Genomic DNA, 19,727 nt, shown 5'->3' on the forward strand with positions numbered 1-19,727 from the left:
TGAGCATCCTTTGACGCAAGTTATCAATAACGAAATTACTTTTCAAATAGTACAAAACGACAATTTTTTGCGTTCCGGAATACTCGTTGTGAAGGTAAACGGATACCATTCAATCAACAGGTATGTTTTACCTAGTAATTGGATTAGGATCCTTTTGAATCGTGCTCTGAAATTTAATGCCGCATTACGAAACTCTGCTCAGGCTGATTAATAGGGAACTTTGCGAGCTGTCACTGACCAAAGCGTTGGGCTCGGACAAGTCGGCCGCAATCTCTTTGTGATAGATCGAATGGAAGAGCTACACGCGTTGGATATACGGCGAAAGATATTGATGAACAGGCAGTAATTCCCGTTTCTCTAACCTAACGCATTGCCGTGTAATTGATAACGCACCGGTGTCGTGGATTTAGATGTACGGTGTGTTTCTCAGACAGGTCGCTTCCAATATCACAAATTTTACTGACTACTACAAAGGTGATAGCAGAAAATTTAATTAGTTTTATTGAACTCAGATAAACAAGCAATTTCATGATTACCAACTTCTGACAAAAAGGTCCCACTCTGGATTATAGTAACCGTTACTGACACTCTCTTTCCAAAAGAAGAGTGTTTGGGAGAGGACCCTTTAGAATCATACTCAACAAGAGGATACAATAGTATACAATAAAATAAAATAACCTGAAAACCTAGAAGTTTAGGAGCACACGAGTTTGTTGCACGAGTATTAGTAGAAAAATATATATATGACAATCTGCAATAAATACAAATAAATAAATAGGAGTCGCTAGCAATCTGAAGGTTCCAAATTAAAAGTATAAAATAACCAGATTAAAGGAATAAAAATGAAAATCAGGGATGGAAGAGCAACAGAGCCTTTGTTCCATTATTTTTCAAAAATTAAGATACCCAAAATAATTTTCCTTTTTCAGTATCGCGCAAGAAAAAATTTGAGGCTAAATAAGGGTTGAAGTAATAATTTCAATACTAAAAATTATTCTAATATAGCAATACTTAACGAAACTATCATGCACCGTGAATGCAGGGTGAATGCATCACTCTGAAAATGTAATGTGTAAGACCAAGTCGCTTTCTAAGCATTTCTGTGATAATATTACCCTTATAAATATCTCTAGCTGTAGAATCATTTGTTTTTCATATTTTTGGTCAATAGAATGCTCCAATTAAATGTTGATCGCTGCATGGAGAAAACTGAAATTTTGGGAATATTTTACTTAATCCACGTATTAGCTCTTTGTGGTGAAGTTTATTTTGCCATTTACAACCTAGTTTAAAATATGTGATTTTACCCCTTGACCCCTTGATACTTGTTTATGCAAAGTGCTAACTAATATATTTGCAAAATATAAAGTATTTTACAAAAATGCTTGCATGAAAATGTTATTTCTTCAAAAAAGAAAAGAGACATTGTACAAGTTATAATTTTACCAAAACTTAGTTCCATTTTCACAAATCAAGAGATCGCCAAATACTAATTTACTTCCAAATACAGACCACTATTTCCAATACATATTAGGAATAGAAAAACAACGATAAACTTTGATACCCTGTATCTCGAAATTATATTAAAAAAGATAACAAAAAGTAAATAACGGATTTTTATTTCCGTTTTAATTTGGCATCCTAAAAATTAAATCAAAGTTTTATTTGGTAAGTTATGGCTCATTAGACAATAACCGTAAAGTGGAAATTCTTCGCATAATTAAACTTTTCTTTGAGTTTTAAGTTCCTCATATATTAGATTAGGATAAATATATTGAGATGCGATTTTACGAAATTGTTTGGTCCCTGGTTTGACTATCTAATGAGATAATAAAGTTTTCATTTCAGAAAATTATGTTTTTTTTGCCAATATGTTCTAAAGCACTCACACTCCTGACACGATTGATAACTTAGGAAAAGCCCTTTTTAATGGCTCTAAGGTTTTTTTTAAAGAAGTTATGCCTTTTTGAAGTCATCGGCATTTATTCCTTAAAATGTCCAAACACACTCACCACTTCTTTTGGACATACTGCTTTATTAGAATGAGCATCAAATAAAAAGATTTGAATTTCTCGCTGCTTTAACATACTACTTGCCCTATTAATGAATTAATCAATTCAACAATAATTCATTAATATAAGAAAATTATACAGAAAACAGGTCTTAAAAATCAAAATAAATAAGAACTAAAAGTTCAGATTTTCACGAAATTATATATTATGACATGACAATTGTTTCGACAACACCGTGTCTTTATCAAATGCCACATTTATTTTGATAAATGGATTTTCGTGAAGTAAAAGCCACCTCAGTTCAATTCTTAAAAATCAAAATGGTATGAATTGATAAAAAAGACGTGCCTCTTAGTTAACTCTTACAATATCTTGCCGCTAGTTAGATTTACAGTGTTGCCTTTTCTTCTATCGCCTTCGTACTACAGATTATGGCAAAAATTTACTTTTTACAGAATTTTGGAATGTTTTGGTCTAATAATGACAAAGGCTTCGTACTATTGATTGCTAGGGTTATGCGTAGAGGGGTAAACAAATAAATTTCTAATACCATCCGTTACCTTGTTGCCCTTAAACCCTCAACTCGCTGTACTTATATTTTTAATGGTTCAAATTTAAAAGTTCTTATTGATATATGTTTTTGCAAAACCCCTTCGAAATTTAATAAAAAAATGTTCTACTCCCTTCTGCAAAATATCTAATTATACTCCGATCTAACGTGCGGAAAGTGTCATTTTACCATGTTTCGTTTCCCACTGATCCGAGCCACTTCGGACATTTCCGAAATATTACCGCACGCGTTTGTCAATTCTCATAGTCATGTCAGTATTCGCTCCGCTCGTGCCAAATAAACTCGTGACTCAAATGGCACATTACCACACTTGTTGCATAATATACTATTAACGACTAATTATTAATAGTATATTATGCAACACGTGCGGTAAGCGGCATTGGACTCACGAGCGGAGCGCAGCGGACCGAGAGTTTAATAAACGAGTGATTTAAAAAGTTTACCGAACATGTTGCATACTATACTTTTTCTACGACCGTTAGTTTTTGGGTACATTTTCGCAAAACAACAAAGAATGCATTCACTTACATGCATGCAGAATGCAGAATTGACAAACGTCACAATTTAAGGCGTGGGAAATATCTCCGAAAACATCCGATTGCTCCCAAACCCGTGCGGTAAAATCCCGAAAATGTCCGAAGTGGCTCGGATTCGTGGGAAACGAAACTGACGTGGTAAAGTGACGCCTCCCGCACGCTAAATCTGTGGGTAATTAGGCATTTTACAGACTGGAGTAGAAAAAACGTATTGAATTTCGAATCTAGTAATGATAATTCGAGGGGGGTAAATTATGGACTTTTATCCAAGTCAACACCGTTTACCATGCATGCCGGTGTCAGAGTGAGAAAGGCGAGATGCATCTTTAACCCTTTGTGTTACCTACATTTCTCCATAAATCACTGATGAGAAACCCTTTGATGCATGTCCCATACGTCCTTTTCCGTGACATTCAAGTGGTTTCGCCCTATTGTACGCGTGCAACGGCTGTTGTACGTGGCATCCAGGATACGGCTTCTCTGTATGTGCGCGCGTGTGTGTATATATATGTGCGCCCTCTCGCGCTAGTCGGTAGTTCATCTGAACTGATCAAATTTAATATGGCGGCTATAATAGGTAGACGGATCAGTTGTAATTAACGAGCCTCGGACTTGTAGATATATTGAGTTACTCTAAAGGGTGGATTTCCAACGAATGAGAAATATGCAGCGACAAAGTGGCTGAAAATTTATCATTAAACAAGTAAAAATAAAATACATAACATTCTAATTATTGGTTAATTTATTAGATTCACATTGATATAATACAAAAATTTGAAATTAATTAAGTTTAAAGAAAACTGAAAAAGGATCTGTCGTCTTGTGGATCACGAAATCAGGATCCCACACATGCTGGAAAGACATTTTCTGTGATCTGTAACCGATAGTTGGAAAGATCCTTCATTTTAAATGTGTTTCGTCCAAATTCTTGTAAATGATGAAACCATAAATTTTGGACTTTCATTGTCTCTGTTAATAAGTTTCAACTGGTGAAGTATCTCAGTGCAGTGGATACAGTACCGCTAAAACGGAGTATCCATATGACTCTGCCTCAGAGCTAAACTATCTATTGATTTTTCAGGAGAAGCTTGCTATTTTCTAAACTCAAGATTTATTTATTTGGCTTCTCCAAAACAAAGGTATGTTACATCCTAATCTATTTTGGCCAAGTCTCCATTTCCGAAGTGCTCTCACTGGCTATTTAGAAAAGAAGTGTTTCTTTATCCTTTATCCCTTAATGAAAAATATGTACATGTATATAAGTATGCTATATCAAGATTTATCTTTATTGATATTTTAATTTACTATAATCAATAAGATAAAGAATTGATCAGCAAATAATAAATTAAGAAAAAAAAGAACAAGTCATGTTGATACTTTAGATTTTATTGTTTTGTTTTCCGAGAGGGTGTCGAAGAAAATATCCAAATTAGGTATTAGAGAGTGTCTCTGAAAACAAAATTACGAAGGGCATAATAATATGCATTCAGTCAGTTTAAGTTCCCGCCTTCCGGTAGCCTCACCGAGGGTCCGAGTCGGCCTAACGATCGGCCATTGTCCGCGAATTTAGACTCAACATTGATATTCTGCGAATTCGAGAAATTGTCCCTGCACACTCCGGATACTATTCATTAGATGTTTATTAACACGTTGATTCTCTTGGCTCGAATTGCCGGGATTGCGTTCTATGTTATGACGTGTAATTAGGTTTGAATATGGTACCCCGGCTAGTAAAGTTCTCTTTGCAGTGATTCAGATTCGTAATCGAGTTCTTCGGATTTTGTGAGCGAATTGGAAGAAGCAGGTACACAGAATGCGCGGAAACTAAATCTACAACGGAAAACAGAAAAATCTTAAACTATCTAATCAGCTCAATTATGTACGAAATTGTGCAACAATTTTGTTGAACGACAATTTGGACACGAGTTTGACTTGGCATGAGTGGAGTGCAACGGAGCGAGCGTTTAATAAATGAAAATCTAAGGAAAAGTCCCGCAATGATTGATGCTGACATCTTAAAGTTGATTAATGTATAATTTTATTATACATATTTATTTATTATATTTTAGAGCAGAGACGAAAAAAAAAACATTTTGGTCACCATAAAAATTTCTAGTTTTTTAACTTAATTGTTTTTGTTTAGCACACAATGTGTTTTCTAGAGACGTGCCCAAATTTCAGGAGGTTATTTTTTGAGTCAAAATTGAAATATTTTACCCCCAACAATTTAATGCGTAACTTTGTGATTTATTTCCCTTATTTATCACTTTTCAAAAAATATTTTAATAGATTAAATTAAAAGATAAAAATTTTCATTGGTGTGTAGATTGCAAAAACGTGTAAATACAGAAACATGTATTTTGGCACGGAACGCTCCATATATGCATCCAAGAAATGTTTCATGTTGTCAACTTATCGAAAAAAATTGAAAATACTTCATAAATCATGTTTTAATTGGTTTTCACGTATCTTTTAGTCTGCAATTTCAATCTGAAATGCATTAGTATAAGCTGAAATTATTTCATAAAAGGGGTTTTCTAAACTCTTACCAACTATTATTGAAAGTCGTAATGTGCTTGCAAATCGTCTTAATAGTATCGCCAAAAATTGATAACGAATGAAATGAAAACTTGCAGTGGTAACAAACATTACCCAACTCGACTTAATACCCAAAAATTTGATAAATTTATGTTCACGATTACTACATATTAATATTATTAAACAAGAACGTGCTTTGTATTCGCCATTAAAAACGCGATCCTCCACCAATCAAAAAATATGTATATCGGACATAAGGTCATTAATTTAAACGATAATTCCTTCATACAACGAGTTGAAATGGGCAGCCAACGTAGACAACCACTTATGAACGGTTTAGTATCCATAATTGTTGCGTTAGAACGAATTTACCATAGTTTGGTTTAGCTAATCAGGTTCTAGAAAATATCTATTCTAGAAAATATCAAAGTTTTTAGGTGTAGCTCACCTATGAAAACGGAAGTTAGGATGATCTTAACTGGTTATTCTATTCGCTTAGCAGCGCAAAAATAATTTTAAATAATCACTAAATTAATAGTTACAAACAAAACACTTCTGAAGAATCCGTTTTTAAACTCAATACTCAAAAATTTGTGTTTATTTTTGTTGTATTGTTTCATTTGATACTGCAGCTACGCGAAGTCGATATTTTGATTTGACAGAGTCGTTTCAAGCTCTATTAAAAAGAAAAAACTGAGACTCCCTGAATATTCGCACGTGCAGTGATGAAATTATCCTCCGTCGTATATCCAGAATTTTTCTCTCTCGTTGGTGTTTAATTCGTTTTGCATCTTGGCGGGCGATGTACGTGCGAACTGAAAACAAAACGCCAGGGAAATAACGCAACCTTAAAAAGGACCGGCGACAATTTTCACGTGCAACCTTCAAAATCAAATTACGTTTTGAAAACGCGCTACGGCAGGGATGGTTTTTGGTGAATGCGGCGCGGCGACACAAACAACTTGTAAAATGAAATTAACCCTCCCTTTAACGGGTGTGGTCCGTAAGTCCACGTCAAAATGAAAATCTTTTCGAAATCTTATTTTTCAGAGAAAAAATTGGAAAAAAACAAACAGCTGCAAAACTTGTGAGTGCCATTCCAATATTTTGTAATATGCAAAGGAAAGAACCCTAACTTTAAATATGTTTCTTGTTGTTGTTGCTTGTTTTCGCTGGTTTTTTGACATTGGGTACTTTTTTCAAAGTAATATAACAAGAAAAGCAGCGGACTACCAAGAAGTGAGTAAATTTTCGCTTTGAAAATATCAGGAAAAAGCATGGAGTGAAAATCGTAAATACTGCAAACAACTCAAAACCCGTTTCTTTTGCAGAATTTGTAAATATTGGCTATGGAGTTTGTAATTCTTAATTATTTTTCTATTAAATCAATGGATCGGTTCTTTAGAATTTTCTTTTTCTTTTTAAAATAAAAAATTGTTTTCAAACATGCGCAAAACATACATCAGTTACCTTTTCGAATAGGTTAATAGGTTAGGTAATAGCAATAGTTTATGTATCATATTTTTTTTTATTTATAATGCGGTGTCTAGATGTCTAGAAGGTACCGTAGCATTTGAAGTGCCTTATCTCAAATCTCAATAAAAAAAAAACATCTTACACAATTTAACACAAGATATTCCAAACAGCAAAATATGTCGTTGGTGATCTTTCAATACGTGTTGCCCATGTGTTTTAGTAATTACTGATCATAATACTCATCAAGGTTTGCATTGCACGAAGCTGTCTCTCTAGATTTTTCTATTAAATATCAAGATAGGTTTAAGATAGATAATGCTTCATAAGTTGCAGTAACACATTTCAAATACTAAGTACCTAATTGATCTTAGCAAATTTGGCAAACAAGTGCCTAGCCAGAAAATATTCGTCTAATTAGGGACGCTCAGAGCGAAGTTACAGGAAAGATAGTCTCCATGGAACAATATTAACAACAAAGTTCTTACGAGCCCGAAATTCGTGGATTTAATTGGATCGGGCAGCTATGAGCCAACCTTCTAAACTGAGTAGCAATCCCAACTTCTTGCTCCAAACAAAAAAGGCAGTAGTAAAATTATGTATTCAGGTAGACCAATAAATGTATTATTATTATTACTTTGGTATGTACTCCTCATAAAAGAATTTTAAAATTCGCTTCAGTCATAACGATTTTATATAATCATCGAAGGAAAACAGTTAAACGAACTTCCCCCAAATTCGTCTACTAATAAACAAAATGTTAATTTAAAGCGGTGACCAAGAACTGAGATAAGAAAGCATCCTCCGTTTATTCGAAACAACCCGTAACCGGAAGTTGAGGGGAAACTTCCTCGAATGTTCCAGCTACACCAGGTATATTTTTTACCAGCTTGCGTAGTCGTCCCCTCGTCGTCTTTTTCGTAATTACAACGCCGAACCGTTGTAATTACGGGAACAAAAGGACTCTATTTATTAAAAAGGCGAAACGATTGCTTCGAATCGGGTATTGCCAAACACAGAAGCCAAAATCGTCACAAATCAATTACTGGACCATGAAAATTTATAATAGCAAAAATACAAAACCATTAAATTAGGCTTGCAGACCCAACATGTATAATATTCTCATCGCACATAAATACCATTTTTGCACTTTCAATTTATTGTTAACTTTTGCAAAAAGATCTCATTATTAACACGCACAGTTTTACTACAGGTATAAAAGTATTTAACAAGAGTGGTTCCTTTGCATACTCATTAACTCACTTAATTCACCTTTTTAACATTTTTATCAATCAGTATATCCACAGTCATCTCTCGTGGTTATGTAGGTTTTGGGAAAATTTTTTCCAAACAGTACGAATACATTCATTGATTGACCAACCAAACAGCAATATTCGATCGCTCCCAAACCCGTGACCAAAGTAGTGAAGTTTGAAGTCTGTCACAACCCTCGGAAACGAAGGTAGAGTAGAATAAATAATTTACAACCAAAACTGTAGCGCTAATCCCAACCTGAGTTTTGTAACTAAAAGAATATTTTATTTGTCTTAACCAACATCGCTTGGCAGTTATCAATTGCAACGTTGGTGTTTTTTTTTATCCAAAAACAGCTTGGTGAAAACTCTTTTTGTTCAGGAAGTTAAAATAAACTTACAAATTTTTACTGGCTTCGATTCGACATAGGCGAGGGAAACCACCCTCACTTAATAACCGAACTAATTGAGTAGCAAAGGAACGTATTCCAAAATTAACGTTTCATAGCAGCCATTTGCATATCAATACCCATCCACTTTGCATACAGACCGTATATATTGGTCCAGTTATGTATTTTGATTAGTTTATTATCGGCGTATCGATCCGCTCTAATTCAAAACTTATGTACTGTTCGCACGTCGTAGTAATAACATTTATTTGTCGAAATATGCAAAATTAACAAAGTTTGCATTTAGACTATGTTAATTTTGCAAACAAATCAGGATTACCTAACATATTTTCTTAGCAAAACATCTAGCTTCTATTTAAATCCCTTTACAGGGAAAACTAATAATTTCCTTCTTAATCCCTTTAATTTAAAAACCATTTCATTTGATCCGCATGATATGCTTTTTAGTTTCGACGGGGAATCCACCTGAAACTCTTAGCATTATTACAGATATATTAAAAAACCGAGAATCTGGAACTAAACCTTCTCTTCTTTATTGGAAAATGCAGTTCTGGAACATGTTTTTCTTATAACGTTCAAATTTTTGAACAAAAATATGTCACCATTCATCGCGAATATAATGATGGAATGAAAAGAAAGCACTCGACATCTTCCATCCAATTATTAGTTGGCTTCTAACTCTCTAACTAACATACGTTTTACCATTGAAGTAGAAATTAATGAAAATCTCCCATTTTCAGATATTCTTATCAATAGAAAGTCAGACCTAACATTGGGTCATTGCGTTTACAGAAAACCGCACACTACACACACAGACCGATACCTTAATGCATAGTTACAAACTTGTAAAACAAGTAAATTTGATATTTGGGTTTTTCGTACGACACACTGTTGTTGCATAAAAAAAATAAAAATCGCTTTCGTGTATTTTTTATTAAAGTCATTTACTGAAAGTTACTGCTCTACTAACTAAATTTAATTATAAAAAAATAGAGAGCGTTATATTCTTGTGCAACAATATTAAAATTATGATTGATAATAATTTTGTCATATCAAATGGTTTTCTATCAACCGTTAAATGTAGTTAAAATAGAGTTAACAATTCTTATTCAGCTGTTTAAATTTGTTTTCAAAATTATAGTCCATTGGCCTATTTTCCAAAATAGGTAGCATAACAAATTCACCATATATTACATTATAAGTTTTATATATCTTCGCAGCAGTGGCGGCCCCTAGCGCTCGAAATTCATTACTTTATATACTCAGTATTGTTAAATGATCTCAACTTGAAGATAATTCTAATACACACATTTTTGTATGTTGTATTGTAAAATAACACATTCCACCATCGCCCTCGATCTTTCACTTCTCACTTTACCCTTCCCATTTACTTCATTATTCTAATAATCGTTAAGTCACGCTGCTAGTTCAGGCTCACTTGGGAGCTTCTGACATGACCGATTTCCTACATCAGAGCAGCTGTAGTCTACCAGTACACTATCGATTGTCTATCTAACTTGTATTAACGGCGCTGCTTTTACTATGACATTGCATTGTTGTAATTGGTGGTTTCGGATGAACAGTCGAAGATAAGCCACTTCTCACTTTCAGCATGTTTACTGCATGTTTCGTATCCTTGGTTTAGCGTTGCCCAATATAATCGAATCTAAAATATTGATTAGTGCCTATTATGGTCGTGTACTTGATTTTTATAATTCCCTTCGTTAGTTCTCCAAGTTTTAATAGGGCACACTCAACAAGAATGGACTTTTTTATGGCGTAAATACAAAACCAAAGTTGTGAATAATAAAAGTTACTAATTTTAAATATGAAATTGAAAAAGTAAATTTAAAAAAGGAAATATATAGAGAAAACCGAAATATTTTTTGTCCACTCGAATATTGCCTGTGCTTGCTAGTATCTTTTATTTGTCATTTGCCCATCTTTCCTTCTCTTTCAACATGTTTCTGAAAATACTTTGTCTATACGTTTGTTTTTGTAAAACATGGATAAATTATGCAGGGTTATATGATTCTGTTGTTTTTCTTATTTTTGCTCCTGGTGGTAATCATAGAAAAATTATACAAACAATACTATAGCACATTAGCTTTCAAATTATTCTATTTTTGTTCATCGTTCTGCAGAAGATTGTAACTCAGTTCTCTTTACCCAATTAAATAAATAGAATTGTGAGATAGCACACGTCCCAGAATACTGCAAGAATGAGACAACCCCAGTGCTTCCGATGAAAGAAATTAGTTTTGCGCAGTTAGTCCAGCTCAAACCTTTTATCGTGATTAGAAAACTCCCACTGAAAACGACATCGAAAAAATATTGTATCAGTTGCTTTTGCGTGGACCTTTCGACAACTAGCTATCTGATTTAAAATGTTTATATCGATTAAAAAAGCCATCTAGAAAATTAGTGAAACGAGGAGAACGTAACAGGAGGCATTAAAAAATGACAAAACAATTTTAGTTTTGCACGCAATAGGTAATAGGTAATGTTATCAAGCTTCCCAGAACGAACTAGACCAGAGCCGGATGTCCAAAATGGGAAACTGCACCTCAGGCAGCTAAGAAATTTTCGTACAGTAGCGCAGGTCACCAAATTTTATACACTAAGCTGCACTTCGAGCCTTTTTCTTTCTAAGTAGCAATTTATCGTACTTAACTAACTCGTTTTTCTTAAGTCAAATAGGATCTGAACATATGTTGACATAACTAACTGAAAACGGTAAAATTTTCAGTGACTCGCGCATGCGCGTATTGGTTGTCCCTCCTCAACAATTTTTTTTATGTTGGCTTCAAGAGTACCTGTACTATCAGCATAAATAGTGCGTTTGTGTATCTAGTAGCTATATGTATTAAGTAAACCGCTGTTACGTAGAATTCGATGGTAGAATATTCATATTTTTTAAATCGTTAATTTTTTTTAAGGCAGTTGCTTCCAAAAGGGAAACCAAGCACGATAAACGAGCGAACAGTTCCAAAACTATGGCGGATCTGTTCTTAAATAAATTATCATTCTCAAGCGTTTAAAATACCGCCCGATAGCGCTAAAAAGCCATTAACTGTTGCTGAGCTACATAGAACGCTGCTCGGAGGCTTTATTGTGAGACGGTCATATTTTACCTGGATAAGTTTGTACAGAAATAAACTCGTTAAGTTCGAATCTATTTTGCCGCTTGGCATTCAAGCGTCTTATTTTTCCGCCCCGCCCTGGGTAATTTAAATACGTCAGATTCGTTAGGTTATAAATTTCCTGGGATGAGAAAATATATCTAGCTGTCGGAAGGGATATTCTGTGCTGCTCTCGGAAGAAACTCGCAACAATTTGAAACACGATCCTTTCCTTCGAAACTTTAATAAATAACAATCGATGTCAACGTAATTAGTTTTTATGCAGTCGGAAGATGGTATGGTCTGTTCATAGATATCAAAAAGTGATCAGTTGCTTTTGACGGATTATCCAAGGGTAGTCATTAACATACAATGCAACAAGATTATTATAATTAATTAATAATTAATTAATTAATAATTACCTATAATAATAATAATCTTGTTGCATTGTATGTTAATGACCGCCCTGGATAATCCGTTCAAAAGCAATTGGTAACTTTCTTATGAACAGAACATACTTCTCAAGAACTGCATTGCTATATACCGAGTGGATAATTAGGCGGCCCTATCTGGAAAAGGATTGGGATGAAAAATATAACTATAGCGGTCAAGTAAAAATACTGCAAATTATTTTAAAGTTAATTTAATAATAACTTTTACCTTAACAAAAGATAGACAAATAAGAATCTAGATCTAGTGCAAACCGCATTTCGAAATCTTTATTATTAACCTATAATATAATTAAAAGAAATAAGAACTTTTTATTGTTAAACCCTGTTTCGCTTTTTAGAAAAATATATATCGAAATTTACTGTTAAATCACAAAAATTATAGTTAGAATGTTAATAATAATTAATTATCATTCAATATGATTGGACATTACCCATCTGCCCACATGAAATTGGAAAAATCTCCAAAATCCAAGTGTCCATATTAATATTGCAGTTAGTAGTTTATTTTGGTGGCCCTGTATGTAAGAAATTGCCTGTAGAAATGTTTGATATACAATTTGCAAAATTTGAAAACATAATTCTTGGAATCCATGCAATTGAAAATCCTGCATTAGAACACAAAGATTTTAGTGTTTTATCTAGGTAATTGTTCTTAATAATTGTATTGCAATATTAAATCACATGGGAATGAGTATTAATTATTATTTTAAATATAATGTAATTGTTGCAGTGAATTTATACATAATTTACTAAAAAATAAATATTACTATTTAATAATAATCGGTATCCTGAAAATATTCTCAAAGAGATAACGAAATTCGGTTCTCACTAACCTGTTACGCACTCATTTTTCCATCTTTAGCAAAAAGAAGTGCCCTTCTGAAGTTATTCAGATTTATTTTCTAGATTATTCGGACACGTCCCACCAAAAACTATTCCACGATACGAAATTTAGTATTCGAGAATGTTACTCTCCCCTGGTAAATATTCTAGAAGCGCCGCTTTAGTTATAACTTTATTTGTGCCAAGCAGTTACATCAAATTACTTTTCGAGATTGGATTATATCACATTGAAATTTTAGGAGTATAATTCATGAATTACATCAATAATATTCGATCAAATGTTTATCAGTAATTGAATAAATTCTCAAATAATTTTTTTAAAGAATTCTGTTTACAAAAAAGTCAATTTTTTCAAAAGCAAAAATTAACAAAGAAACACAGGCATTTATTTTTTGCTTTCCGCTTCATCTTTTGAATAATTTAGTTTAGGTTTTGTGTTTTCTTTTTCGTTCATTTCCAAAAACTAAAAAATGATACGTCGCACTAAATTGAGCGTTGGGAAAGTCCTTCAGAAACTAATATGAAAAGGCCTTTTCTATAACTGTGTACAAAATACATCGGAATGAAGCAAACCCCGGTTTTCCTCTAAAAGAGATCCTAGTCATTCTTATTTCCTTGACCTCATTTTAACAGTCTGTTTGACAAAGAAACTTATATCACATCAAAAGCGAAATCCATTCAAGCATTACCTTTATGAGTGCGGAGAAATGAAACGAATTATAGTGGTAAAAAGGAAAGCACGTTTTGTGCATTTCTATCTTAAATTTTATTATATGAAGAGCACTTCCTCCGTTTCTTTTTATAAGCCGAATGCCATTGGTTTGTATTTTTATATGAGTCATTTTAAGCGCTTTGATTGTAAATGAGTTTCCTACCTTCAAAATAAAAAGTAATAATTGTAGTACACTAGCTACATGCGATATGAATTAAAACTTTTGAAAAATATCTGTATTTGAATAATTAGTTCGCACAAAATTGAATAAAACATCTTAATATTGTTTTGAATCTCTCACTGGATTATTGTTGCGCAGTCTGTTTTGGCAATATTGTACGATTTAAACAGTTTTTGTCAAGTGTCAATAATTGCTAATATGAAAACTTCGTCAAAATTTAATTTGTGCAACCAATATATGAATACTGTGATGAATAATGTGATGTGACTTAATCCATTATATAGATATATAGATATATTTTCCAAAAATATTTCGAGTCTTCTTAATAAACATACTCCTCTGAAATACAGAAACCAAAAACAAAAAGTCATAAAACATACTTATTCGTCTGAAAGAACCAGAGTATAACAAATACGTGAAGACTATAACACAAGCACATCTTCAGGACTATAGACAACCCAGAAACTATACAAAACACACCATAATAGGCTAAACAATAGCTTATTTTAATCACTTTTCAAATAGAATAGGCAAAATTTTTGAAAAAGTGCCAGTCATCTTAACATACCAAGCCAACCCAAATAACTGCTAGAAAATATATTAAACGCGCATCAACTTAATAAATACTTTGATAATAATAAATATTTTTAAGGCTTTTTATAAAGCTAACGTTTCGCCAATCATCCTGTTGGCTTCTTCATAGCTTGGCTGAAATTGGCTGGGATTTGACTCTGTACCTGCTTTTATATTGTTCGAGGGGACGGAGCTAAATGAGGGGCATACACACCGTCTCGGATGACTGATTCCCATATTGGTGACAGGTAGAGACCTGAGCCACGGTTAAGATTTTTATGATCATTTTCGTGGTTGTATTCGGCAACTGCTGATGAGTTTACGCTCTTTCATGTTGTTTGAGCCTAGTTGATATTTTTCGTCCGGTCTCTCCAATGTATTCTTGGAATGGAATGGAATGGAATGCTGTAAATTCCTGGCATCTCAAAATGAATATTGTTTGAGGGGGGCGAAGCTAAATGAGGGGCATAAACACCGTCTCGGATCACTGATTCCCATATTGATAGGTTGTTAGGATTGTTAGGTTGCTTATAGTTGACATTTTTCGTCCGGTCTCTCCAATGTATTCTTTGCCGCATATACATGAAAACTGTAAACTCCTGACATCTCAAATGGAATTTTGTCATTGAGCAATCGAAGATGTTGAGACATTTTTGCGCAAGTGATAATTCTGGTTTTGACCTTATTTTTCTTTAGAACTTTTGATATGTGGTCCGTGATGTTTTGAATATGAAGAAGGACAACAGTGGCAAGTGTCGGGTTGCTTTCGATTTCCTTGCTATTTGAATGTTTTGGTGAAGTGTATTTTGTGATAGAACGCTTAATATCTTTAATGGAAATTATTAGAGGGAAGAACAGAAGTAATTCTGGGTTTAATGACTCGGGCTGAGATAGTTTTACGGCTCTGTAAAAGAGAGATAACCGATGCATTAAGGTATTGCTCTGTGTGCGTCCTTTTTCTGTATACACAATGACCCAATGTTAGGTCTGATTTTCTATTAACAAGAATATCTAAGAATGAGAGGTTTCTATTTCAATGGGAAAACGCATGTTAGAGTATATAGAGTTTAAATGTCTAAGGAAATCTACTAGGGTTTCTTGACCATGAGACCAAATAACAAAAGTATCATCGACGTAGCGTTTGCATAATTTTGGTTTTAGATGGTAGGTGTCGAGAGCTTTCTTCTGAAGGCTTTCATAAATATATTCGCGATGTATTCTTTGTTTTGTAAATAGAATTGTCCGTGGTGGCCCGCCGCCCTATCTGACCGGGTTATTTCATGCTTTTGACCATTATCATAGCACCTGGCATATAACTGATTTAAGATTGCCATAGCATAAAACTGCAAATTGCAGTTAGTAAATGGAATGCCATACCTAATCATATCAAATTACAAAAAAAATAGAATTTAAAAAATATCTTTTACTGGAACAAAGTGTTATGCCGTAAAATAAATGCAGTTTTTTTTTTCGTGTATATCTACTATGCTTTTCTGTGGCTGCAATTGTCAATGTTGACGTTCTGTCAATATTTGCTTTCTGTCTCTCGGTCTGCCTGCGTAATATTTAGTGATATCTATATATTTTTTTTGTCTTAGTATATAAAAATATTTTTCTTGTACTTAAAATATATAAATTTACATTTAATACGTAGACATATACATAGATACACACTACAGGTATGTTCAGTTCAGTTTTTTTTATTATCGTTGTGTAGTCACTTTTGCCGAGCAAATATAATGTATATAGTCTGCCAAACAAAACGGTTCGATTGATTGATTTATTGATTGATTTATTTATTTCTTATATCTTTTGTCTTAAGAACAAGAACAGCAGGACCGCTCGGAGTTTAAACATGTTAACGATAAATATATGCTATTTATTTGCCAATTTTGGAACTACTACTAATAAGTTCATTCTGGAAATGATTTCTTTTTGCAAATGGTTCAATTCTCAAATGAGTAAATAATGGATACACAGTCATGCTTATTGCGCTTATAATTCATTTTTATTACTACGACTAGTAAACAGAAAGAAAAAAAAAACATGTGTTACTAATTCTATCCAAGCGAATATTTTGGGCATAAATGAGGCGCAGTTAAGACCTAAGTAATTGAAACACGGCGTAGCAGTTATTTTTCTGTGCAACTATTAAATTAGTAATTGTGATCCTTTAACCTTTTTGAGACTTTCATGTTAATTTTTTACTTAACACCGTCATAAAATGGCAATGTAAATTGAAACCCTTCAAAAAGTCTAAATTGTACGTGACACCGACGCATATTTAGTTACGAAACTGCATCTAGCTTGTTAAATTATATATAGAATGTCAATTTGCCAAGTTGAAACGGACGATAAAGTTGTTAGACTGCAACTCATAACTACGTTGGCCGCTAATTAGCGTTGTTATAATAAAGAGTCGATGACGTAGACAGAACGGGAAATAGTTTACGGGGATTTGAACTTTGTAGACTCGAAACTCGGTAACAGGAACTCTGTCGGCGAGTATTATTGCAGTTCCCGAACTTTCGGTTACAAATTATATCGGCTATATTGCCTTTGATAGGGGATTCGGTATGGAGTGGTTCAACCAACGACGATGGAATGTCACTAGAGAACTGCGATTTGCTGAAGTAGGTTTTTAATACGACAAAGTTGACAAGGTATTTGATTGGATTGTTTGTGACCACTTGAGGCGGATCAGGTTACCAATTGCTTTACTGTTCGTTTTCATTAAAAAAATATTATGGTTTCATTGCAGTTCTCAATGCACGAGGTTTACAGCGTATGGGATGCACTCATATAATCGTAAGTTGATATTGCCATTAACCAGATATCATAGAATCAGGGATGGCATCCGGTCGTTTTCAGTAACGTGTCATTTTTTTGTTTGTGGACTCACCGTAGCAATAGGGAATAACACATACCAAATATAAAAACTCAAAACCCAATTTTTAGGTTGCAATAAGTTGTGACACTCGGCTATTCCTTTTAAACGACACTAAGCGCTCGGGAATGATCATGATGTCATACCGTTGCTTTTCCGATTGATACCGCGACATGTTATAGTGTTATTCTCTGATTATGGGCCGAGAATGATATTATTTACGTTTCTTCTTGGCTCGTGTTTGTATTTAATCTACGCCAGTTTATATTTGTGCAAACATTCTTAACTCTTCGACCTTGCATCCTTCCTATTGTAGTCTCCTTTGGAATGACTTCCTGATCTATATTAAATAATGAACACTTTAAGTTATCAATGCCAATATACTTTAAAATCAGTATTTAGGTATCCAGTAGTCAACAAAAATCCTACTAGTTTTTCTTTTGTTGAACGATTTACATTTTATTTGATACACCATTTGAATTTTAAAAACTAGAAAACTTTAAGCTGATTATGGTATTATATTGGTTTAAAACTAGTGGCTAAATTTTCTAAGAACATACCTTTTAGATTTAACACCGCGAACCTCAGGAAAAGAAAAAATTTCGGTGTTTTGTATTTAAGCAAGCGACAGGATCAAGACTAAAATTAAAATTATAACCACCAAGACGGACACCTATCTTGTCGTTCTCCAATGGCTTCTCTACGGTCCGTCCAGCGAACGCGTAGTCTAACGAGCGAATTGACGTCAATGAATCTTGAAACTTTACAATTTTTAATTGTTTATATTTGTGACATAGAACTTCGAAATTATTTTTTTTGTGAACTGTGGTTCCTTTAATAGTATAAACTTACTTTTATAAGCAATATTTTTCAAATTAAAATCTTGCTCAAGTTCCTGATTTCCTGATTTACAGTTACAGAATGTCCAAACTTTCGTCGAACGTGCAAACTCATCTCTTAAATTTCTTAGAATTCCGTCCAATAAAATTCATCCCACCGACTTCCCAAATTATTTTTCAACATTTGCTGGAAGTTGCAATTCCTATTTTCTAGTTATATGTCATGCATCTCTAAAATTGCCAAAGCTCGAAATGTAGCGTCTCGCTGGATGTCAAAGTTGAAAGAACGCCGTTCTAAATATTTTTCTACTCCCATCTAGCGTGCGGGAAGCGTCCCTTTTCCAGGATTTTACCTCACGGGTTTGGGAGCAATCAGATGTTTTCGGAAATATTTCCCACGCCTTGAATTTTGACGTAATGTATTCTTGTTGTTTTACGAAGAAGTATAGTATGCAACGCATTCAGTAAACTTTTTAACTCACTCGTTTATTGGACACTCGCTCAGCTGCGCTCCGCTTGTGTCAAATAAATTCGTGAGTCAAATGCCGCTTACCGCACTTGTTGCATAATATATTATTACCAATACCTATCTAATGCTTATCTCCTCTAAACTCCAAAAAGCACATCAGCCTTCTCAAAAATGAATTTAGAGAGCAACATAAATTAAGTGTGTGTTCGCTATCCCATTTATTATCAATAACAGAACACAATTTACGTAAACGTCTAACATGAATAGCCCAAAAATTGAAAGTTATACCAACGTCACCAAAACTGACATTACATAGTGTGAAAGAAGTATGAACATTTTCAAATTACGTAAAATAATTTTCGAATTTAGCCATTATAATATTTATAATTTGATCATAGACGTCTGATTTCGAAAAAAACAAATAAAAAAACTGATATCTTATGAAGTAGTATGAGAGTAGTCTGCGAATACTGGACATTTTTTTCTTTCAACTCCTAACGATCTGCGGACCAATTTTTTATTGTTTCAAAACCATATCCATAGTCAATTACATCTTTCTTAGCGTTTTTTTTACAATTTACACAGAATGGTACAAACCAAGCTTATTACTTTGGAAATTAATGGATAAAGTTGATAATTCAAAATTTTATGTCACTTGTAATTGCTCAACGTAACGCAACGCAACTGCCATCCACCCAAAACTGTTTCCTTAAAATAATAAGCATTCTGGAATTTCACATTTATGATTACGTTACTAATCCTCACGTCTTGTTCCATTCAAATAATTGAACTCCGTTTCTGTTGTACGTACACAAAATTCACATGCTCGTGGAACGTTAGACGTTTATTACAATTC

The 19,727-nt window shown here is 33.6% G+C and overlaps 1 protein-coding gene across 6 annotated transcripts in view; it reads left to right on the forward strand.

Moving 5' to 3' along the window:
- The window catches only part of LOC132704027 (disintegrin and metalloproteinase domain-containing protein 11), a 627,178-nt gene that overhangs the window by 490,999 nt on the left and 116,452 nt on the right, over positions 1 to 19,727 (forward strand). The gene's annotated exons all lie outside the window — the stretch shown is intronic.

Source organism: Cylas formicarius, unplaced genomic scaffold (assembly GCF_029955315.1).
Source record: "Cylas formicarius isolate icCylForm1 unplaced genomic scaffold, icCylForm1.1 PGA_scaffold_6__28_contigs__length_40554024, whole genome shotgun sequence".
NCBI lineage: Eukaryota > Metazoa > Arthropoda > Insecta > Coleoptera > Brentidae > Cylas > Cylas formicarius.